Raw genomic sequence first — 25,084 nt, forward strand, 5'->3', positions numbered from 1 at the left:
ACACTTCTTGGCAGCAAATTCCACTGTCGAACAACAGTATCGGATCAGACGACGAAGCAAAATGTACAAATTGCAATATATCATGGACGCTTTAGCTGAGATTCCAGCATTGCAGGGGGTTGGATTAAATGATCCTTGGTATCGCTTCCAATTTTATGATTCTATACTGTATTGTGAAATAGTAGTAAGTAGCAACCTGTTAGGCACTTCTGCTGCCATTTCTGCCGTCGAAAAACCACAACATCAATGGTGAAAGCAAGAAGAGCTGCTGGGCTGGGGCTCTATTTGGTGGAAGAGTTGATCTCTCGCCCTGCCCACTGTATATTCAAGAAGGATAATGACAAGCTGGAACGTGTCCAGAAGAGGGCAACCAAAATGGTCAAAGGCCTGGAAACGATGCCTTATGAGGAACGGCTTAGGGAGCTGGGTATGTTTAGCCTGGAGAAGAGAAGGTTAAGGGGTGATATGATAGCCATGTTCAAAAATATGAAAGGATGTCATATGGAGGAAGGAGAAGGATTGTTTTCTGTTGCTCCAGAGAAGCGGACACGGAGCAATGGATTAAAACTTCAAGAAAGAAGATTCCACCTAAACATTAGAAAGAACTTCCTGACAGTAAGAGCTGTTCGGCAGTGGAATTTGCTACCAAGGAGTGTTGTGGAGTCTCCTTCTTTGGAGGTCTTTAAGCAGAGGCTTGACAGGCATATGTCAAGAATGCTTTGATGGTGTTTCCTGCTCGGCAGGGGGTTGGACTGGATGGCCCTTGTGGTCTCTTCCAACTCTACGATTCTATGATTCTATATAATTACAAACTCTCCCCACTTTCAAAAGCAGTTTGAGCAGAAGCCCAAAGGGCTGTCCTTCAGACACAGATTTCTCATAAAGTCTCCCTGTGGTCACAGAACCAGTTCCACCGTCCTTTTGATCCTGGCCAGCTGGAGGGCAGGATCCTGCACACCGCATGACATTGGTTCAATCTGCTAATGCCATTCACAGATTCTTAAAGAGAGTTTAGGAATTCTATGCAAAACGGGCCAAAACTCTGTGAGATGGTTCTGGAGAGCAGATCGTCTTTCTCTGGGATGTAAAGCCCTGTTGCATGTTACCCTCGAGGTACCTTCCTGCCCACGTCTCTCAAAATGTAGTGGTTGGAACGGAAGGATCGCCTAGATTTCCTTGTGGGTTGACGGTCCCCTGTCCAGGGTTTGCTCTACCTGGAACACAGGGGTCCGTACATATACAGCCGCCCGTGTGCGTAACCTTCGTGCCAGGGCAATTGAGCACAATGGCTCTTGTGATTATAACGGCCAGCATTTTGTTAAGCTCCAAAGTCCAGCTCTCCATGCTTATTTTAGGTAAGTAAGCAAGACGGCCGGGACACTCGCGCTCACTGATGCTACTTTGGCACGCTGCCCTCGAAGCTCACATACGCCGATTCACATCACACCAGCTCCGGCTGCTGTTTAGGTGGCACAGACAGAGGGGCTTTTGTTCCTGGGGGGATAATGGGCACTCAGAATTCCCTCCCTCCTCCCCACCACCACCACCAAGCCTCTGGAGACACTCGCTTCTCTTGCATTCCCAAGCAACTCTGCCCTGGGCTGCGGAGATCATCCCTTCCCACTCTCCTCTCCCTTTTTCAGGCTAAGGGATGGGAAAGAGAGAGAGATGGAGGTGCATTTAGTGTAACTAGATAGTCTTTTGTGGGGCTTAGGGCAAGGGTTACAGGCCCCCTAACATACCTGCCCTCCAAGTCACTACAGGGCAGGGAATAAATGGTGTCGTTCCCCCCCCCCCAAAAAAACTTCTTCCTATCAGCTTTTCTGTGGACCTAGAAGAGAGTGATTAGAATTGAGTGCATGTGAGAGGCATTAATAGGGTTAACCTAAGAATGTTAAGCCCTGCTGGATCAAGACCATGTGGAGTCCGCAGCATTCTGCTTCCCACAGCAGCAGCCAATCAGACGCCCCGGGAAGCCCTCCCGAAAGGCTATTGGCCACAACGGCTATGCTCTGCCTCCAAGGTCAGAAGCAGTCATGCTTCTGAATACCAGGCAGAGTCTTCATGCACCCAGGTCTTGCTTGCGGGCTTCACACAGGTTGGCCTTTGAAAGAACAGGATGCTGGACCAGATGGGCCACTGGGCCACTGATTCTTATGTCCTTGGGGTAACCCTGAAGCACAGCCTGGTGGCAATTGTCCCCTCTTTCTGCTGTTCCTCACCAACCAAATTCAGAGGTGTGCTGCTTCTGAATATGGCAGTTTCATTTAGCTGCTGTGACTAAAAAGCTGTTGGATAGACCCACCCTCACTCACTCAGAAGTGTTTGGAAGCCATACCTGAATTCCTGCCCATCTGCTACAATGGTTATAGCCATCAATGAAGGCTTAGAAGTATCGCAACACTACCTGAAAGCCAAAGCTGGCAAAGAAATCTTGTGGTAACACCTGAAGCCTGGTTCTGGTCATTTGAGGCCTTTTAATATGACTGGGATCAGTTAACGCCCTCCCCCCCCTAAAAAAACAAAACACCCTCTCATTTCCGCCTCTTAACATCCATACGTGTTCACGGATGTTAATCGCAAGTGGATGTGATCCAGGCGAGACTCAACGACATCTAGAGCGAGAGCAGACACCGCTGACTCAATTTCCTTCCTTCTTAGGAAAAACTACCCTCTAAACCAGGTGTGGGGAGCCTGGTGTGATAATAGCAATAATCCAATCTGGATGTTACCAGAGCATGGAGTACAGAGTAGCCTATATGCATTGATCTTATCACTTACAGGCCCCCATTTGTGCAATCGTTCAGGGACAAGAGAACAATGATCTAGATTGCACCTACACGTGTGTGCCACCGTTGGAGCATAGCATACAGTGAGTGTCTGGTGGGCGCATGGGCAGAAGCACTAGGAGGAGACAGTGGTAGACAGGCTAGTGCAAACCCAGTCCTGCTTCGTACATGGGAACTTACATACCTGCAGAAGACTTGAGTGGCCTTTGAATGGTGCAAGACAGCCGTTCAACGCCTTGAGATGGGGTCAAGAATCCTTATGGCACAGTGAGTCGGATTCTCATCTCCTGCTCAGTGGTCAAGTTTGACCTAAGGTGCCTGACAGGCGGGTGGGACCCCACCTACCTGTCAAAGTAAACCTGCATGGAGGGGGTCTGCTTTCTTGCAGGGAACATGCTGGTGCCGGCAAAGAATTTAGGGTGACATGGGAGATTTTCCCCGTGCAGGATGCTGATCCAAGGGGGTAAAAGGTAAAGGTAAAGGGGCCCCTGACCATCAGGTCCAGTCGTGTCCGACTCTGGGGTTGCGGCGCTCATCTCGCTCTACAGGCCGAGGGAGCCGGCGTTTGTCCGCAGACAGCTTCCGGGTCATATGGCCAGCATGACAAAGCCGCTTCTGACGAACCAGAGCAGCGCACGGAAACGTCGTTTACCTTCCCGCCGGAGCGGTCCCTATTTATCTACTTGCACTTTGATGTGCTTTCGAACTGCTAGGTGGGCAGGAGCTGGGACCGAGTAACGGGAGCTCACCCTGTTGCAGGGATTCGAACCGCCAACCTTCTGATCAGCAAGCCCTAGACTCTGTGATTTAACCCACAGCGCCACCTGGGTCCCTATTTGTGCAATCCAAGGGGGAGGGGGGCACAAAATTGAGGAAATCGATAAATGAGAAGATCCACTTGGGGTCGCCCAATTCTTGCCTCGCACAGGGCGCCATATTACGGAAGATTACCAAAATCTGCCCCTGATGGCGTAGCACAGGCATCACCAAACTTTGGCCCTCCAGATGTTTTGGACTACAATTCCCATCATCCCTGACCACTAGTCCTGTTAGCTAAGGATCATGGGAGTTGTAGGCCAAAACATCTGGAGGGCCGCAGTTTGGGGATGTCTGGCGTAGCATCACCCAGCTAGATTGAACGCTCTGCTCATCACCTGTCAAGCAGGTGTGGATAAGTCCTGCTGCTTTGGAAGGCATGGCCAGTGCAGAACTGAACCCCACCTGTCAGCTGACATCACCTGCCAATCACAGTGACACCAGCTGGTTGGCAGGGTGGGCGTAGTTTGGGGAAATGGCCTTATGGGCCACATTAGACTCCCTGGAGGGCCAAGAGTGGCCACCCACCCACCTTCCCCTGACTTCCCACCCTGCCTTCAAATGTCATATAGACTGGGATTATAATCAGAGGATTAACAATCCTGGGGTTAACAAATCCTGTTCTGGAAACCACAGGAGCTCTTGTGCCCAGGTCCTTTTGGGCCTCTATTGGGCACCTAGTTGGCCACAGTGAGAACAGAATTCTGGATGTGCTGGGCAACTGGCCTGATCCAGCTGCCTCTTCTAATGTTAAGCTGACCGTACAAATGGAGGGGGAAATTACACGTTACATGAAATGCTTAAAATGGAACCCTGCTGTTGTTTTAATGAAAAGCAGTCACTCCCTGTGCCAGGATTCCAGCTGCATAATTGCCCTTTTAAAACACACACATCTGGAACCCGGGTAGAGGAACAGATTGGGGGGTGATTTTCACTTTTAAGATGGCTACCAGGCGCTCTTCCCAGCCCCACCCCAGCAACACACAGAGCACTCCTTCGCTCAAAATAGCAACCTCTGGAGAGACTACTTTTCATTTGAGAGAAATACCTGCCTGGGCTTTGTTATGTACATTTGTGCATAAAGTGCAGTGTTGTGTATTGAGTCCAAGGATTTTATATCTGTATTATTATTGCCTTTATTTGCATTAGGATAAAGTAACTGCCTTTTGGTTCCAGAGGGTACAGCTACTACTGGTTCATTTAAGCTGCTGTATTTGGATCCTCTGTCTTATTGGTTTCCTCCAAAAGGCATCACTGTGATTGCCTGATATTGTTCCCTCCAAAATGTATTCCTTTCTAGCTAGTCCCCTGTCCCTATAAATGTAGCTTTGCTCTCCTCAGTCTTCAGTCTTGTTTACTTTAATAAAGACGTGTTACTAGAGAACTGTCTCCAGCATATTATGTCAAGAGAGCTGAAATCACAAACCCCACGTCGCAACATGCAGAAACTAAAATTAAAATCTGATATATATATATACACCCCAGCTCTGGACAAATGTTTGACATCTGTACCTGAGGTTTTGAATGTAATTTACAATCTAAACATTCAGTCTTGCTAACAAATGTTAAAAGGTAGTAATGCCAAGCACAGCTTCCCCAACCCATCTTTTTTTTTACACTCTGTTTTTCTAAAACCCTTGCCTCCACCAGCACCCATAAATGTGGATCACAATATTACAATAGGGTTAATTATTAGCAATTATTTCAAAGTAGCATTAAACAAGCCCAGGCAGATGGGGAGGGTGAGCATCGTGCCATACCTAAAAAAAAAAAAAAAGCAATTGCCTTTTATAATTTTGTAGCAGTTATAGGTGCCTGTGATGGCTGAAAAGAACCACTTTGCAAATGTTTACACAACCAACAGAAGACAAAAGGGAAATAAAAGCTACCACCAGCATTTGGCAGAATGGAAGAAGATCCTTAAATGTTTTGCTTTGGCAGAGGGCAAAACAGAACAAAATTGAAGGAATGACATGCAAAGGGTTGCCAAGAAGGAAATAAAAGATGAGAAGGCAAACAGACAAAGACCAGGAAGGAAAATGGAGAAAATAGGATTGGGGAGGGGGGGCATACAGCCCAAAAGGTCACAAACGCCACCGCTCATTCCCACAGGAAGCTGATTTTTTTTCCATGAGCTCTGCAGAATCTATCACAGCAAAAGACACTGGACAAAAAGACAAAAGCTCACTGAACTGCACTTATTTTGAATGAGACCATCTGATGTTACAAAAAAACAGCGCATCATGTGGAAATACTTTTTCTAGACCAGACCACTTGATACTTCAGGTGAGGGCGATATGATTTCAGTGCTCTCTGTGTACAGAAAACTAGATCTTAGGAGGAGGTTCCTGGCTTTCACCACAATAAAGTTTTGTGTGTGGCTCAAGTATTATTATTTTTAATCTTTACAGGGAAGCATTGCAGCATTTCACTCTTCCATCCACCTGCCACCCGAGATGGTATATAGTCCAGGAATGTGTTACCATGTGCTTTGCTATTTAAAAGGCCTTTAGGTCATCTTTAAGGGGAAATCCCTCCAATTAAACCCCCTTATTATGTGACACTTACAATGCTATCCTACATGCATCTAATCAGAAGGAAGGCCCACTGAGCTCAATGAGATTTACTCCCAAGTAAGTGCATACAGTATAGGACTGCAGCTTTAGTGGGTTTAGTGCAACTGCATGGCAGGTGAGCAGAACATAGGCCGCCTAACTCAAATGATAATACAACGCAAGAAATAAAAATCAATAAAATACAATTGGAAGTTAATATGAACATTTAATGCAATGTTATGTGCTATTTCCTGTCTTCCGCCACAAATCCATAGGCCAGCTGCAGGCCGCCTGAATGAAGTTCATGGACTCCTGGTGTACCGGAAACCAGAGTTTGGGTACCCCGTGGTACAATCCTTAGTATTTGGATGGAAAACCCATGAAAGGCACATTGTCATCAGCTTTCTGTACATGGGATCTTCTATATCAGGCATGGCCAAACTCGGCCCTCCAGATGTTTTGGGACTACAACTCCCATCATCCCTGACCACTGGTCCTGTTAGCTAGGGATGATGGGAGTTGTAGTCCCAAAACATCTGGAGGGCCGAGTTTCTATATTTTGGTGACCTGTTTTGCTTCATTCATTCATAGACAGTTGCTTCTCCCACTTGCAGCGTATTATCTACACAGCTGGACTGGTCTGGTATTGGGCAAGAACTCAACACTGCAGCTCCTACGACAAACTAACCCGGGCACATTGATACGCCTAGACAACACCTTCCCACGCCTGCCTTTGGGTGATGTAGCGCCATATTGTTAATGCTTCACTGCTTACAAGAAGCATCCAGTTCAATTTACAGCCGAGCAGATTAAGATCAGGTATCAGGAAGTACCATAAGAATGCAGGGGGAAGGAGCGGGGAGGCATTTAGCTTGCATTCTCCAAGCACGTCCCACAGATTATTAAGAGCACGATGACAAGCATAAGGGTTTTTCGTTTTGAAAGCTAAGCTTGGGGATCTGGGCAGCTTAAAACCACTGATCTTCAGTTGGCAGGTCGGCCCGGCCCTCGACTGGGTCACAATCTGGTTTAAGACGGGTTGCAACAGCAGCACTCGCACCGTACCCTCCAACATTTCTCCGATGAAAACAGGGACATCCTATTCCATAATAGCAATTGTATTATTTATACCCTGCACCAGCCACTCTGGGCAGCTTTCATCATATATAAAAAGATAATAAAACATGAAAACACTTCCCTATACAGGCCTGCCTTCAGATGTCTTCTAAAGGTTGTATAGTTATTTATCTTTTAGGCTCGGGGGGCCGCATAACTCCACACACCCCAACATTTATCCAATGAAAATAAGAATGTCCTAAGGAAAAGCAGGACATTCTGGGATCAAATCAGAAACTGGGACTGGCCCTGATAAATAGGGACAGTTGGAGGGTCTGCTCTCCTTACCTGTGATTCCCAGTATTCAGACATTCTCCCAAATAATATTTACTCATTTTATATGGAAAAAAAATACAAAATACATAAATATACAAAAAAGATCATAAAACACAAAGATACAAAATACAAAAAAAGAAAAAAGAAATTCATATTTATAATTCTTTTATCTTAACATTTATGACTTCCTCATGCCCCCCACTGTGCATAGCTGCCAAGTCTCCCGTTTTTCACGGGAAACCCCCGTTTTTAAAGCCGTTTCCCGCTGTTATCCTGAATGGCGAAATATCCCGTAATTCCCCTGGATTTTCAAAGCAACTCCTGCCAGCCACGGAGGCTCCTTCTGCGCATGTCTGGACATGCGCAGAACCAATTTCGGGTGCCGCTCTGCCCATGTCTGGGCACCGGAAATCGGGCAGTGCTGGCACAGGAAGTCGCTTCTACGCATGTCTGGACTTCCGGTGCCGCGCCGCTGCTGATCCTGGAGATTTTTCAACCTGGGCGTTGACGGGTATGTCACTGTGTTTCCTTGTAAATCATCTTTAGTATCATTCTCATTCATGCTTTGCATTTTTGCAGAACGCAAAAATTTCCGACTGCTCCTAAGTGTGGACTGTCAGTGAGGCTTCTCTCATGCACTAGAAATTAACACCCGAGGCTGCCTCGTGGCGAGTCAGCCTATAGGCCCGCCTAGCTCTGCCGAGACTACTGGCCCCACTCTTCTTCTATCTGGAAATGCCAACTGTTGGATCCGGGAGGTTGTGCTTGCAAAACACACAGTCTACCTTGTCCCAGCCAGCCTTCTACTGGGATCCCTAGCTTGCCCTCTCCCTACAATGTCTCTCCATGAGCCTCAAGCCCAGGAAGTCAACTTCTTCTCCACCCACGGTCTATTAGGCTCTTTTCTACAGGGGCCAAGAAGCAGCATCCCATCGGCCTGCATGGCTCCCTGCCCAATCCCAACGGGAGCACAAACCTGGAAAGCAAGGAAGTGTACATGCGCTGCCCACACTATCGTGTGGGTTGCAAGAGAAGGAAACAGGCAAAACCCCCAGGCCCTGCTGGGCTCAACCTGGTTTTTTAGTGTGCTGTTTTCGTTTATCCTTTTCTACATTCCATAGGTGCTGTGAGAGCTGCTGTGTGAAAAGTGGACTACAGTGGTACCTCGGTTTGCGACCGCAATCCGTTCCGCGGAGGCGGTCGCTCGCCAAAGGCACGCTTCTGCTCGTGCGTGAAGCGCCGATAGAGCGCTTCTGCGCACGTGCAAGCTGCGCAGATCGCGTCTGCACATCCGATGCCACAGAACCCGGATGTAAACACTCCCGGGTGTTCGCGGTGGTCGCTCGCCCGGGTGTTCGCTCGCCCGGGTGTTCCCGGGTGTTCGCGGTGGTCGCTCGCCGAAGCGGTTGCTCCCCAAGGTAGTCGTAAACCGAGGTTTGACTGTACAGGTCATCTCCAAGGCTGCTATTCTGCTTGCGCAACAGAATTTCCCTCTCCTCTTCCCTCCATCAGCATCACACAGAGGTTGGGGGACCCCCCTGCAGCAGAATCTGGGGTTGCAAAGGGAGAAGAAGAGGCAGTCCTGTTGCACAAGCGCAACATCGCTCATGCAGCTATAAACCCTAGTAAACGAAGCAAAGAGATAAATGGCGTCATTTGAACAGATCAGAAAATCTTGGCAAACTTTTTAAGTACACTGAGTTGCACATCCTTGGCTAGAACCTCCCTGCTTTCCTCTGCCCCAACTGCTTCTGAAAAATAGGATATACACGCGCCATTCCTTCCTTCCTGCTTTTTGTAGCAGCAAAAAACAACACAAAAAACCCTGCCTGCTCTGCACTGATGCTCTGCATAACTTTCTAGTACCACTTTGAGTAATCCCAGCATCATAATCCTTAGCAGAAGGGAGAAGGATAATTTGCATATGCATCTGCAGATTTTGTTGGAATTGGCTAAAATATACTAGTACAGCCGCAGCACGTTGCTCCTGAGCCTCTCCTCTCCTGCCTGCTCACCGAGATCCCCCTTTTAGAAAGACACAAATCAGGGTTTCCGGCAGTTTCTCGATTCTCCTTCATCAGGAAGGTGTCACAGTATATATTGTTTCATATACCTCCCCAAGGAAATTTCCCACTCCTCGCTGTTGAAATAACACTCCCAGGTCCAGTGTATTTAATCTGGAGTGGAGCAGAAGGCAATACGGGATTAATTGCTTCTGCAAGAGAAGCCTATATCTCCTGTTACGTGGGAACTGCGAAGGAAACCTGTGACATTTTAGGAGTTCCTTTGTGCTTTTTTTAATGAAATGCACGTTGATTGGTATTGAACTGCCCTCCTCTGCTGTGAGTATGGTGGTCTTTGAGCTCCTCCAAAGGCAAGAAGTAAGAGAGATCACACACTTTTGAATTCTCCACCCACCTACCCTGCCACCAGTGGCAAATTTTAATCCCATAGCTGCACTCAAGAGATTGATTTCAACCCTTTTTTATTATCCACCTCAATAACAATTCCTTGCTCCCTCCTGGATGCGTCAAGTGATGGAGGATGATGCCTTCTGCTTCCAGGCTAGATTTCACATTATTAGTTAATAATCCCAAAGGAGTTTTGTAAACAAAAGCCTAGCCACTAATAAATGCTGCTTTCTCTAGTGTGCAAACAACCAACATGCTTCAGGAGAACCCCTAAACAGAGATTTTTATTTTTTTAAAAAAAGGATTTATAAAACTGTCTCCATTCCTGAGGCTGAAAGTGTTGGGGAGGTTGTGGGTGTGTTTTATCCAGTGCTTCCGCAAAGAATGGCATAGCCAAAGGAGACTGAGCCATTCCTAGCCATAGCATGACTTCAGGGCCGGCTCTAACGTTAGGCAGGGTGAAGTGACTGCCGGTTTTCATTTGGCAGCTGGCTTTTCAACTACCTGCTCTTATCTGTTGCTTTATGATTGTTCTGCATTTCTGCATCTTGCTATGCTTTGCATGTTTACATTAAATAACTAACAGTGATTGCAAATAAAACATTGTTAGGGACGGAAGAAGCACCGCTCTCTTTGCACACTCCCATCCATCTGACGGGCCCCAGCTGCTGCTTCTTGCTGTGCTCCTAATGCCCAAATGTGCAGCCATCTATTTAAATGGCAGATTTTTCACCCACTTGGAAAACAACTCGTGAGATGAGTAACTATTTCCCATTTATAATCCCGAAGAGCTATTAATAGCAGGCAAATAAAGTGCTTCCTGCCAGTTTGGTGCCTACCCGTTATACGTCTGAGAGACGTTGGAGGAGCGCATATCTTTTTAAGGCTCAGCGGAGCAAATATTTATTATAATCGCCAATTATAGAAAAGGCAGAAGAAAGCAACAGAGCTATGGCACTGCAGGTGCTCCAGTTTGGTTTTAATTAGGAGATAGTAAAAGAATCACATAGAAGAATATTGCAGGGGCGGCTTTATTTTTTTATTTTTTTAAAAGAGTAAGGCACTTTTGGGATTTTGTACGTCATTTGGATACCATGATCCCCCATACAGGCTTTTTATATATTTGCAGGGATTTTTAACCATCTTAACAACCAGTCCTGAGAAAGACCTCTGTGTGGTTAAACAACCCGATCATACACAACGAAAATTACCTGGAGGGGAGAAAAGTCTTTTTGCTGAGTTGATACTTGTTCTGCTATGTATATGTACATGTTTTTACAGGAATTTGGAATCGATTGTGTTGGTTTCGTGCTGTGGGTTGTGGGAGCTATGATGATCCAAGGCGATCCATCGCTCGGCTACATGAAAGAAGACAAAATTCTGCAGCCAGGCCCATGATTCTATCACGAACTACCGTATGAGCTATATATCATTTATCATGATTGCCACTGCTTGTCGGTAAGAGCAGTTTGACAATGGAACCAAATCACCTAGCAGGGTGGTGGGCACACCCTTGCTGAAAGGTCACTCAAGCAGACGCTGGACAGCCCCCTCTTGGAGATGCTCTGGCTTTCCCGTGTCAAGATGGCCAACAATGACGATGTGCAACCTCATACCCGGGGGCCAAATATGGGCCCCCGGGGCCTCTCTATCTAGCCCTCTTGACCACCCACCCTACCCACAAAGCCATGCCCCCTCACTGGTCCTGCTCCGCAGCCTCCTCCCATTCTTTTGCCTGCTGAGAAGATGCAGCAGAAAAGGGCCTACGGTTGATATCCATCTCCCATCCAGCAACAGTCCGGCTTTTGCCCAATATACCTGAAGGAGTGTCTCCACCCCCCATCATTCTGCCCGGACACTGAGGTCCAGCGCCGAGGGCCTTCTGGCAGTTCCCTCACTGTGAGAAGCAAAGCTACAGGGAACCAGGCAGAGGGCCTTCTTGGCAGTGGCACCCGCCCTGTGGAACGCCCTCCCATCAGATGTCAAAGAGATAAACAACTACCTGACATTTAGAAAATATCTCAAGGCAGCCCTGTTTAGGGAAGTTTCTAATGTGTGACATTTTAATGTATTTTAATACTTGTTGAAAGCCTCCCAGAGTGGCTGGGAAAACCCAGCCGGATGGGCAAGGTACAAATAATTTATTATTATTATTATTATTATTATTATTATTATTATTATTATTATTATTAGCACTACCTGTTTCCTAGGTCCGGATTTACTGCGCCATCCATCACCAACTTGTTTGTGAAACCATTTATAAAGATAAAGGTACCCCTGACCGTTAGATCCAGTCACGGACGACTCTGGGGTTGCGGCGCTCATCTTGCTTTACTGGCCAAGGGAGCCGGCATACAGCTTCCAGGTCATGTGGCCAGCATGACAAAGCCGCTTCTGGCGAACCAGATCAGCACACGGAAATGCCGTTTACCTTCCCGCTTGGAGCGGTACCTATTTCTCTATTTGCACTTTGATGTGCTTTCGAACTGCTAGGTTGGCAGGAGCTGGGACCGAGCAACGGGAGCTCACCCCGTCGCGGGGATTCGAACCGCCGACCTTCTGATCGGCAAGCCCTAGGCTCTGTGGTTCAGACCACAGCGTCACCCGCATCCCGTGAAACCATTTATAGTGGCATGCTAAATTAGGAGCAGGCCTGGGCTATGAGCCTCCGGGGCTGTTCTCCAGCTCAGTGGCTTGAGGTGCGGCACTGCGGCAAATGCTCTGTTGAGTAGGCAAAGGCAGAAGGAGCAGGCTCCTGGAAGATACACCAGGCCTGGCCGATCCAAAAGCTGCTGCTGACATGGCGCAGTCCTTCTGTTCCTTTCTGCTCCTCTAGTAGGATTGAGACAATACTGTGGACAGTAGCTCACGAGACTATGGCCACATACACACCACACATTTAAAGCACTATCATAGCTTCCCCCAAAGAATCATGGGAGCTGTAGTTCATCAAGGGTGCTGAGAGTTGTTAGGAGACTCTGATTCCCGTCACAAAGCAACCGTTTCAGAATGGTTTAACCATCAGTCCCTCTTCCCAGGAACTTCTGTCACTTTTTTCCCTTAACAAACTACAGCCCCCAGCATTTTTTCCCTTAACAAACTACAGCCCCCAGCATTTTTTGGAGGAAGTCATGACTCTTTTAAAGTCTTGGCCTCAAGTGGTGAAGTCCCCGTGGTTCGAGCTCTGGAAACTCCTCCATCCCAGCTTGATGCTGGGATGGGTAAGGGGCAGCTGGGAACTGGGAAGGCAAGTCCTTAATTGTGGCCCAAACATGGAAGGACCTCTGCCTGACATCCTGTAGATCTGCTGCCCATCAGAGTAGACAATACTGGTCTAGATGGACAAAGTTGCAAGATGTCTGGTATAACGAATCATCCTACGAAAACGAGGACTTCTTTTTTCTCCCCACTCTGTCCAGTTTCTCCACTTGCCCAGGTATGGCACTCAAGCTACCACCCGCTTGGTGGTCTCTGAAACAGCCAGTGCTCCTGTATCCCGCCCCCCCCCCCTCAGGATAAGCGCTGAAAATAAACAAAACACAGCGAGATTGTGCTCCACGATGTGGGTGACCAGTTCATAGCGAAGCAGCTTCAAGTAAGCTGCTCCCGAGATGTGTGTGTAATTTAGCTATTGTTTAAACAGCTTTCATAACAGACAAAGCCTTAAATTATCCCCTCCCCACCTCCACACACACACACACACACACACACACACACACCCCTCAGGCTACTCAGAAGCAGCCAAGTTTTTACAAGATACTTTCCAAAAAGAAAAACAGCCAAGCCCCGTTCAGTGGCTAAATATAGAGAAGAGCCTATTTTTTCATTAAGAGTGCGATTCATGACCCAGCGACGTTTAAAGCCCAAACTATGCAAACGGCAGGTCTCAAGGTAGAGCGCTGCTGCTGAACTGTACCTACCAGATGGTGGTGGTGGGGATAGATCACATGACAGAGGAAGCCCCTAGATTTAAGCAGCAAAACAGCCAGGCCAAAGAAAAAAACTATGGTTTGGTGAAGGATTTTAATGCAGACTTCCCCACAAGAAGCTGTTCTTTCTCTTTAATCAATATACAGTCATACCTTGGATCCCGAACGCCTTGCGAGTCTAACGTTTTGGCTCCCAAACGCCGCAAACCCGGAAGTGAGTGTTCCGTTTTGCAAACGTTTTTTGGAACCCGAATGTCAGGCGCAGGTTCCGCGGGTTCCGATTGGCTGCAGGAGCCTCCTGCATCCAATCAGAAGCCACGCCTTGGTTTCTGAGCATTTTGGAAGTCGAACGGACTTCCAGAACAGATTCTGTTCGACTTCCGAGGTACGACTGTATGCCCAATCGATCACTGTGCTCTGCGGGAGAGGGCCTCCGGAAAATACCATCTTAACAGGGGGTCCATGCCACACAATACATATAGGAATTTGGGATCCTCACCTCACCTCAGTTAAATAATAGGGCAGCACCACCTTTGTTGTCTGAAAATGTTCCTCTTCCCACCAACCTTTTAAAAAGCAGAGATCTTTCGCAGTCAGCATCTGTGCTGGAATTGCTTTTAGACATTTTATCGCTTTTGTGCTTGCCGCACCAGACTCCTTTGGGAGAAAGGTGGGATATAAATTAAATAAACAACAAACAAATCATCCTTAAGATCTGAAACAGTGGTGTCCAGAAAGCTGCATAATCTGCTGCTTTTGTTTAGTGGGCCATGATTCACTCTATGAAGATGATGATGGGTTCAGCATTTAGAATCACGGAGCCGGAAGGGACCCAAGGGTCATCTAGCCCAACCCCCTGCAATGCAATCTTAGCTAAAGCATCCAGGACAGATTTATCGCACAGTATCCACTGAAGAACAAAAACTGAGGCCTTGGACGGCTGCTGCAAATTAAAGAGTTGGCCAGGGATTCCACAATTATTCCCACTTTGAATGCTGGGGCAGATTATGCACTGTAACAGATGTTGAAGCATGCCTTAAAAAATTAAGCTACGCCATTGGCCATACTCACTGCCCCTCAAGAGTGGGCAGGCCACATGCAATGCTAATCCCTCCATTCCCCATCACACTCAGTCACTCACTGCCAGTAAATGACCAGTTGCATCATCCTGATCACACCCTGGGATTCCCCAATGCAGCCTGCACTGCAGGTGACAAAGGTGAGGGAAGTTCCGAAGCATCATCATTGCTCAGAATCTAGCCAGGGTAGCCTATGAAAGACCTACATTGGCTCCCAGTACGCTTCCGAGCACAGTTCAAAGTGTTGGTGCTGACCTTTAAAGCCCTAAATGGCCTCAGTCCAGTATACCTGAAGGAGCGTCTCCTCCCCCATTGTTCTGCCCGGACACTGAGGTCCAGCTCCGAGGACCTTCTGGCGGTTCCCTCGCTACGAGAAGCCAAGTTACAGGGAACCAGGCAGAGGGCCTTCTGTGGAATGCCTGTGGAATGCCCTCCCACCAGAGGTCAAAGAGAACAACAACTACCAGACCTTTAGAAGGCATCTCAAGGCAGCCCTGTTTAGGGAAGCTTTTAATGTCTGATGGTTTTCTGTATTTTAGTGTTTTGTTGGAAGCCGCCCAGAGTGGCTGGGGGAACCCGGCCAGATGGGCGGGGTATAAATTAATTTATTATTATTATTATTATTATTATTATTATTATTATTATTATGAGCCAGTTTAGTGAAATGGTTAAGAGACCAGGGTTTAAATCCCCACTTAGCCATGAAGCTCACTGGGTAAATTGATGGCAACCTCGCCTACCGCCCCCACGCAACTCTTAACCTAAGCTACCTCAAAAGGGTTGTTGGGAGGATAGAAAGAGGTGGGGAGAACCCACATACGTCAGCGATGGCCGAACTTGGCCCTCCAGCTGTTTTGGGACTACACTTCCTATCATCCCTGACCACTGGTCCTGTTAGCTAGGGGTGATGGGAGTTGTAGTCCCAAAACAGCTGGAGGGCCTCGTTTGGCCATCAATGACATACGTCATCTTGTGTGCCGTAGGATATAAAGGCAACATAAATAAATAAAACCCCAAAGTCTGGGCGAAATCTGGGCAAATGGGAACGGATGGAAGGAGGGGGTTGTTGGTTTGTTCCTGTTCTTGTTTTTCATTATATATTTTGTGTTTCTTTCAGTTTTTATTTTGTGAACCACCCTGAGATCTACAGATGATACACAAATTTTAACAATAACAATAGGCCTATCCTTCATTTACAAAGCAGGGTGCCTGCGCTTTGTTCTGGGAGCCAAGTGAGAACAATGTGAGTGTCTATTTGAGTGGCATGTGTCACAGATAAACTGTGCCACGGATACAGTTGGTAAACTTTGGTCAGCAGAGGCCTAGATGAGCCAACGTCCTGACTTAGGATAAGGCCGCTAATAACCTTTCCCGTATTCTCTTTCTGGTCCGTTAGAAACACACCGCCAACCGGTACTTTTTGTCAGGCATTTCCATATGTTTCTCCACACACAGCCTTCCATCACGAGGGAGAGAAATGGATGTAAATCAAGAGTCTGAGGACCTAGGTGCCAATGGTGAAAAGGGCAGGATTCACGTTGCCCATCTCAGTGGCAGCCGCTCAAGACCTCTGGATCCTCAGCTATAACGAGCGCACAATAACAGCCATAATGAAACCACAGAAAGCTCCTGGGCCAGACAGTGCTGTTATGCGAGAGGGATATAAATTGACAGGAAAGCGACAGTGATCAATTGTCTAGTGACATACTGGGAGGAGGCTCTGGCTGGAGCTGGCAGCCGTTCAGTAGTATTCAACATTTTAATTAGATATTTGAAGGGCTGTGTGGTAAATACAGTAGCTGGATTCATGAACGGTTTGAAACTGAGGAGGGAGATGGTAAAGACTGTGGACAGGGATCATAAAATAAAAAAATAAAAGGAGGCCTGACCTCAATAACATGGAGAAGCAGGCTGAATTTCTGGCCTGGTGCCACACAAAAGCTTATACTCAGCAGGCTTCAGAGAAGCCTTTCTAGTGTATTTTTAAAAAAATTAATGGATTTGAATTCTACCAGTCTTAAAGGATTTAGGCTAGAAAGCACAGAGCATCTGCTTTTCTCTGGGGCAAATCCCCTGCCAACGTACAAAGTTCAGCTTCAAGGGGGGGGGGTGGCAATATTTTGGGCAGTGTGGGTAGGAGAGATTGGAGAAGTGGAACTTAATTGAACCCGTGGCCGTGTACCTTTTTCTCGGCCAATCTTGTAACCAGCCAGCCCCTCCCTGCAGAATTTTCACTGCCAGTGAAAAAGACCCTGGAAAGTGAAGGAAGGCAGTCACCTGCTGCTGCTTGGACTGGAAACTTTTAGGCACGGAAGGAAATCAGGGAGGGGAAGGAAGGCTGGCATTATGAGCGAAGGCTGTGTACGGTGTAAGAGTCAAAGGCTACCATATCAGGCCCAGGAGGTTGCATTGGAGAACAGGTGGCGTATACTGTACATTGGTACCTTGGTTTACAAACTTAATCCGTTCCGGGAGTTTGTTCTTAAACCAAAGCGTTCTCAAACCAAGGCGTGCTTTCCCATAGCAGCGGGCGACTCAATTTACAAATGGAACACACTCAACAGGAAGCAAAACATAGAATCATAGAATCATAGAGTTGGAAGAGACCACAAGGGCCATCCAGTCCAACCCCCTGCCAAGCAGGAAACACCATCAAAGCATTCTTGACATATGCCTGTCAAGCCTCTGCTTAAAGACCTCCAAAGAAGGAGACTCCACCACACTCCTTGGTAGCAAATTCCACTGCCGAACAGCTCTTACTGTCAGGAAGTTCTTCCTAATGTTCAGGTGGAATCTTCTTTCTTGAATGTCCTGCTTCCAAGGCAAAGTTCACAAACCAAAACACCTACTTCCGGGTTTGCAGCATCCCTAAGCTGTTCTTAAACCAAGGTATCACTGTAATATAAATCGCATACAATAAACACACACTTTTCTCCCACCCTCCAAGGAACTCAGGGCAGCATACTTACTTATTCCCCCTCCTTTATCCCCACAGCACAGACTGTGTTCAGACATCAGGCTAACCCATAGTTTAGGCTAGCCTTGCACTCACACCCTTCTCCTCCTCCTCTCCAGAGTCCAGAGCCATAGTTTCAAGGTAGTTAAAAAAAAAGTAGTGGCTTCCGGTTCAGCGCCAGCGCCGATCGGCGGGGTCTCGTCTCGCCTCCGAGACGGCCCGTCCCTGCTAGGAGTGGGGAGGGCAGCGAGAGCGACGCTGCGCCCCTTAGAACCCCGGGAAGGGCGTCCCGGGGGCAAATTTTGCTCGGCAGAGCCCCAATCCGGACTCCCCAACTCTCCGGCAAGCTCTAATAAGAGCTCCGGAGTGAGGAGGGTAGAAGTCGCGGGGGCCATTTTGAGCGGCAACGTTATCCTAGCGGTGAGAAGCTTCAAGCCGAAGGCGGAGAGCGCTGGATTCTTCTGAAAATAAAATGATTGGAAATAAGACTGTAAGTAACCTCACGATTTGGATTATAAAACAATTTGGATCTGGGAGAGAGGGGAGAAAAGAGGAAGCCACCCCCCCCCCCACGGCAACATAAGAGACAGTAAATAGAAACCCGAAGCCGTAAATAGAAGATTTCAATTTAAAAGGATCCCTCAAAGGCATCAAAGAGAATCTCCCCTAAATGCAGGGTAAAAGGGGAGAGAGACTGTGGTTGTGAGTGCCCTGCAGTAAGAGGTAAAGACTAAGAAATACCTTTCTTTTCCTCGGGAGCCGGCAGCCCAGACAACCCAGTGAGTTGATCAGGGTTTATAAGTCAAATTTTATTTCAATTTTTATTTCTGGACTTTGTGGAAATTCTTTTTTGGTTTAAATGTTTGTGAAATGTGAGTTCGAACTTTATTTTTAATAAGACTTGAAGGATGCAGCCAGCTTGTTAAAGTGGAGTCGAGAAAATAAACTGTGATCATATTCCACCCCATGTGACAAGTTTTGACCTTGACAGGATTGAACTATGTCAACAAAAAGGTATTCGCCTGAGTTCCAGCGGACTGTTTTGACCTTAATGTGGGAAGCAAGAATAGAACTATGTCAAGAGGAGACACAACGGCAAGAGTTACAGCAACAATTCCAGATGGTGATGGCAGAATATGATTTTTTAGAAGATGAAGCTATTGAAACTGAAGAAGACGAATGTGAGAATGACAATGATGGTGACTGTGATTTGGAAGGAAAAGATGAAGATGAGGACTGTGATAATTTAACGCAAAATGAAGCCCACCACGAAAAAAATGATGATTTTACTCTACAAAAAGTTGGACGGAGTGCCTTTCCTTCGAGGGGGGCACGATTGGTATTACTGGAATTTCAGAATGCCCACAGGGAAGAGGGAAAAAATATGCAGAGAAGAGAAGAAACTCAGGGGTTTTGTATGGAGGCCTGGATGGCAAAAGGTTGTAAACAGGGGGTGGGGTGAAGGGAAAGTGAAGTTGTGATTACAAGGATGGATTAACAGGATTACAACTGGTCTGCTGACTATGGAATTTGCTGGATTGGGGGGGTGGAGCCGGTAATCGGGGATGTAAGGTTAGATTGGGAATAGTTATAGTTTCAAAAGTGAATTGATTCTGGAAAAATGTGAAAGTATGGAGGCTTATAGAGGGGGTAAAAATTAGGCACGGGAAGAAAAAATGGGAGTTTGATTTTTTTTTTTAGTGATTTGGACATTAGGTGAAAATGATAATAATCAATTTATAAGTAGTATAAGGTATAAAGGTGTATTTTTATAAAATAAGAAACTGTTGAAGATGATAAAAAAGGGATGAAAACCGGGGAAGGGGGGAGGGTGGGGAAGCCCACAAAATATGGTTTAATAATTATGAATGAAAGAAAGATTTTTTCTGTTTTGTATTGTCTTTTTCTCTTTTTTGTTATCTTTTTCTTCTCTTTTTTTTTCTTTTTTCTATTTTTACTCTTTTTTTTTTTTTGGTATGATAATAGATGGTTGGATGGATGACCTCCTGCGTACTGCCCTGGTTTACTGGAGCTCCCTGGTGGCAGGGGGGGGGGGGCTTTGGGGACAGGGGAGGGGGAGGAGGACAGAAATCCAAGCATAAAATGGACCATCTCTGACTGTTCACCTACGTGGGATACTTCTGTGGCAGGGGAGGACCCATGGAGGGGGGTGGGAAGGAGGTGGAAAAGGTGTTTATGTATGTACCGTCTTTTGTAATTTGTAAAATCAATAAAAATTATGTTTAAAAAAAAAAAGTAGCTTGAGGGGAGTGTGAATCAGGCCCCACCCCACCCCCGCACAACAAACATTAAACTATGGAACTCACTTCCAAAAGACAGCTTCAAAACTGGACAGCGCTACAAGGGAACTAGACAAATTCATGGAGGATAAGGCTCTCATGGAGGATAAGGCGTGCTAAGGTCCATGGGGTCACGAAGAGTCGGACATGACTAAACGACGAAACAACAACAAGGCTCTCAATGGCTGCAAGCCACGGTGGCTTTGCTACACCTCCTGTGTCGGAGGCAGCAGGCTAGTTGCTAGGAATTGCAAACTGGGGAGGGTGCTGCTGAATTTAGGCCCTGCTGGCTGGCTTGCCTATCTAGTTGGTTTACTGGGCTAGATGAGCTGGCCTCTTCTTATGTTTATTTTTTGCGCTGCAAACTCCTCCAACCACAAAGGTCCCTTCATCTGGACTTGAACTCTCTACCAACCCACATTTTGCAACCACACATGCCTTGGGGCTATAATGACAGTTTGCTGCAATTCTGCCACCGCCACGGCCACGAATTCCGTGCTAAAACAAGAGCTGAGCGGAGCTCCGGCAGGGCAGGGCAAAAGAAAAGGAAAAAGAACAACAAACCGAAATGAAGAACTGCCTAATTTAGCAGGGTTATAGCCCCGCAACAAATGTAAACGCAGTGTCTTTCTTCTTCTAAAACTCTCATCAAACTGCTTTTTACCGGGGTGTTTTCCTTTTGGTCTCTGGGCTTTTGATGTTGCCCACACAACCTCTTCTTCTTCTGTTTTTACTCTGACCATTTTCGGCTTCAAGAGGAGCTGCAGGAGGCCTGACATTTTTGCTCTGTGCTTCCCCTTCCACCCGTGTGGTCCAGAGCAGACATGACAACATGGCACCACGGAAAGGATGTAGCTCAGTGGTAGAGCATCTGTTTTGCACTCAGAAGGTCCTGGGTTCCATTCCCAGCATCTCCAGATAGGACTGGGAGAAACCCTGGAGAGACGCTACTGGCTTTGCGTACGCAATACTGAGCTGGATGGAGTAATGGTCTGGCTCAGTAGAAAGGCGGCTTCCTCGGTTCCTAACGCTTACCCAACCAGAAAGCCTGCAAAGCTGGACACGAGCACAACAGCGCTCTGCCCACCTGTGAATCTCAGCAACTAGTATTCAGGCTCCAAAGAGTGGAGACAGACATCCCCAACACTTGTATAAATTACATTCCAGAAATCATTCACCATCACCACGGATGCCATTCTCTGGTGGAACAGTAGTTAAGTTCATTCATGGTTCTGGGCTTTGAAGAGGCTCGAACTCAGGACAAAAGGGAGAAACGTGCTAAGAGGAAGGCACGCTTGGCAAACCTTCACCGTGATCAACTCCCACCAGGAAACCTATGTCCCCACTGTGGAAGGGCGTGTGGATCCAGAGTTGGCCTCCACTGTCACTTACGGACTCACTTTTAAAACCGTGTTTATGGAAGACAATCTTATTCGGCTACAAGTGATTGCCAAAGAAGAAGTAGTAGTACAGAAGCTGCCGAAATAACCAAACAACCATAGGAAACCATTGCCTAGAAAGGCCCACAAAGTCCAATTCCTTTCTTGCCTCTGTGCTCTGGAATACCCAGTCTGTCTGATCATCTGAATCAAGGTGGAACTTAAGGCCCGGTTCTGCAATGAGTTTGCTGGAAGGCTCTCTTTCATCATGTGAAACGAGAGAGGGCGAACGTCTTGTGGGATCTACTTTGTTGTTGTTTTCTACCAGAATGCCAAGATCTACCAACTGGTGCCAAAGACAACAAGGTAGAATTAAGGAATTCTGAGCCCGAGGAATTGTTTCAAGTACCAAAACCTCACAATCCTTCCACAAAAATAAAAACACACCCGCTTTCCCGCCCCCAATCACCAGCTTATTTAGGGGGCTCTTTTGTTGCTGCTACTGTTGAACAAATGGGCATAAGAAATCCTTGCCAATGTACTTAAGATACTGATCTACTTGCAGGTAGCTAGAGGTGAACAGAAGACTGGGAAAAGTGAGGCTTAAACCCTAGCAGAAGTATGCTCAAACATTATCACCTCCTTCCCCTGAACCTGCAGCTGATCTGTAAAAGATGCAGGGACACATCCTGTATCAGGCAAAAGTGTGAATAGTCAGACAACAGGGGGGGGGGAATTAAAACAACACTGCTACCTCATCTCATCCTCTTCTGCATTGCAGACTAAACACTCTTGATGCTTTTACTTCCCCTTTATACAGACACCCACTCAGAAGCTTTTCATCAAAGTTTCCAGGCCTCTCTTTTGTCTAAGCTCAGCTGTCTGACCACGAACCCAGTCATAGCAGTAGGTAATATCTGGAGGAGGCCTGTCTAAGGTGGACACATGGGAACAGGTGCTCCTGCACCTTTAATAGCTGGGTCCCGGCATTTTATGGATGACAAGCCAAAATTCCCATTTCCATGCAACAAAAAAGGTGCAGCAGCCCTCTCCTGTTTTGATCCTGGGCCCCCTAATCTTGTCCTAGACTAAGGAGACAAAGTCTTGACATGTGTGGGCCTTAGGTATGTCCCTCTCCTACTGCTGCCTAAAAACTAACAGCACAAATTACTATTAATTATTATCACTGAATTTATTTGCATCCTGCCTTTTTTCCCCAAGAAGAGGTTCAATGTGGCTCGCAAAAGAGCATTATAAAATACCATATGTATCAGTAAAGGTAAAGGTAAAGGGACCCCTGACCATTAGGTCCAGTCGTGACCGACTCTGGGGTTGCGCGCTCATCTCGCATTATTGGCCAAGGGAGCCGGCGTATAGCTTCCAGGTCATGTGGCCAGCATGACAAAGCTGCTTCTGGCAAACCAGAGCAGCACATGGAAACGCCATTTACCTTCCCGCTATAGCAGTTCCTATTTATCTACAGTGGTGCCTCGCTAGACAAATTTAATTCGTTCCACAGGTCTTTTCTTATAACGAAAAATTCGTCTAGCGAATCCCATAGGAATGCATTGATTTTTTTAAAATTTCTTTTTACCCATAGGAATGCATTAATTGAATTTCAATGCATTCCTATGGGAAACCGCGATTCGCTAGGCGAATTTTTCGTAAAACGCATTCGTCTAGCGAGGCAACCTCCGCTAGAAAAAACCTTTCGTTAAGTGGAAATTTCGTTAAGCTTGGCAGCTATGACGATTCGTTAAGCGAGGCACCACTGTACTTGCATTTTGATGTGCTTTCGAACTGCTAGGTTGGCAGGAGCTGGGACCAAGCAACGGGAGCTCACCCCGTCACAGGGATTCGAACCGCCGACCTTCTGATCAGCAAGCCCTAGGCTCAGTGGTTTAGCCCACAGTGCCACCTGGGTCCCTTTTATGTATCAGTAGTGGCACCAAATTAAAGTTGAATGGCAATAGATGTGTGATATTCACAAAGAGTGAAACACAAGGCAAAAGGATAGACTAAATTGACATTCAAAGCAATTGCTATCACCTATTAGGGTTCACACCCAGCACGATTCAAAGCATTACTCAGAAGCTCCTTTGGCTTTAGTGGGACTTAAGAGTGCAAGCCTACATATGTTTACTCAGAAGTAAGTTCCCGTATGCTCAGTGGGTCTTAGTCCCAGGTAAGTGCTGTGTGGTCCAGAAGCTTTCATCCAAATGGCTGAGGGTCTTGGTAGACCAATTAACGATTTGCATAGCTGCCAAGTTATCCCTTTTTTAAAGGGATTTTCCCTTATGCTGAATAGGCTTCCTCGCGTGAAAAGGGAAAACTTGGCAGCTATGACGATTTGTCCGCCTGTTGCAGCAACCTTAATTCACTGTGCTAGATGCTGTATGATTTGTATTGCTTTTTAGTTTTTTTATTTTGCCTTACAATTTGCATTCCACAGTTCTGCGATACAATAAAACGCAAGGTAAAGAAAATTAGAAGAAATACAGTGGTGCCTCGACTTACGGATTTAATCCGTTCCGAAGGCACCTTTGTAAGTTGAAAAATCCGTAAGTCGAAAAACGCCATTGGAAACGCGATTTCCCATAGGAACGCATTGGAAACGGAAAAATTCGTAAGTCGAAGCAACCCTATCTAAAAATTCGTAAGCCGGAAAATCCCTATCTAAAACCGCCGTGGTTTTTTCCCGGATGTTGAGAATATTCGGAAGCGCACGGCCATTACCCCCATTCATAAGTCGAAAAATTCGGTTGTCGAGTCGTTCGTAAGTCGAGGTACCACTGTAAAAATACTACTGTATTAAAAACCAACAAGAGCATTTCATGCAGGCATGCCACAGACCACCTGAATGAAGGTCGGACCACTTTAGGAACCCCCGTTTTAACCTCTGGTAATTGTCTTTATTTCATTTACTGCACTTGCGGCTTTCTTGCATAAAATGCATTCAAGGAAGCTTATAATAGTAATAATATAAAACATAGCGTTGCTGACATCAGAACCCAGCAGGTTAAGAAATGAATAGTTCACAAAGAGGCAATTGATTTCAGCCACGCTAAGCACTTACTTCCTGCCTTTCTCCCACATTGGCACTCTCAGCAGCCCACAGGAATCTCCCAGGTGGCTTTCCATCCAGGCTCCTACATCAGGTGTCTTTGGACCATAGCCCTGGGACGGCTGAGCTCTGCCCTTATTCAGGCTGCCCAACTGAGGACTCCAGAATGACACTTCCAGCAAAAGGTGGCAGCCTGCTGTGGGGTACGAGTCACGGCTATTAAGAGCCAGCTGCATCCTGCGGAGCTGCCAATCAGCTCTCCTTAAGGAAGTAGGAAGAGGCTGCTGGTCAGCAGTTGCTTCCGCTCTGTGTTCTTGCCTGTTTCTTACATTGCCCTTTTGTTTATCTTGGTCCGTGTTTGTGTCATACGTTTTAAGCACGGTGATGCCAATTCAAACCGTTATGGTGCCCCCC

At 46.8% G+C, this 25,084-nt stretch overlaps 1 protein-coding gene and 1 non-coding gene across 3 annotated transcripts in view; one reads left to right on the plus strand and one right to left on the minus strand.

Moving 5' to 3' along the window:
* PLXNB1 (plexin B1) overlaps window positions 1-25,084 on the minus strand; it is a 142,972-nt gene that overhangs the window by 83,550 nt on the left and 34,338 nt on the right. The window lies entirely within an intron of this gene.
* On the plus strand, window positions 21,070-21,144 carry TRNAV-UAC (transfer RNA valine (anticodon UAC)). The gene has a single exon. It is a non-coding gene; the product is annotated as a tRNA-Ala (tRNA).

This window comes from Zootoca vivipara, chromosome 2 (assembly GCF_965207765.1).
Source record: "Zootoca vivipara chromosome 2, rZooViv2.hap1.1, whole genome shotgun sequence".
In the NCBI taxonomy this organism is placed as follows: Eukaryota; Metazoa; Chordata; class Lepidosauria; order Squamata; family Lacertidae; genus Zootoca; species Zootoca vivipara.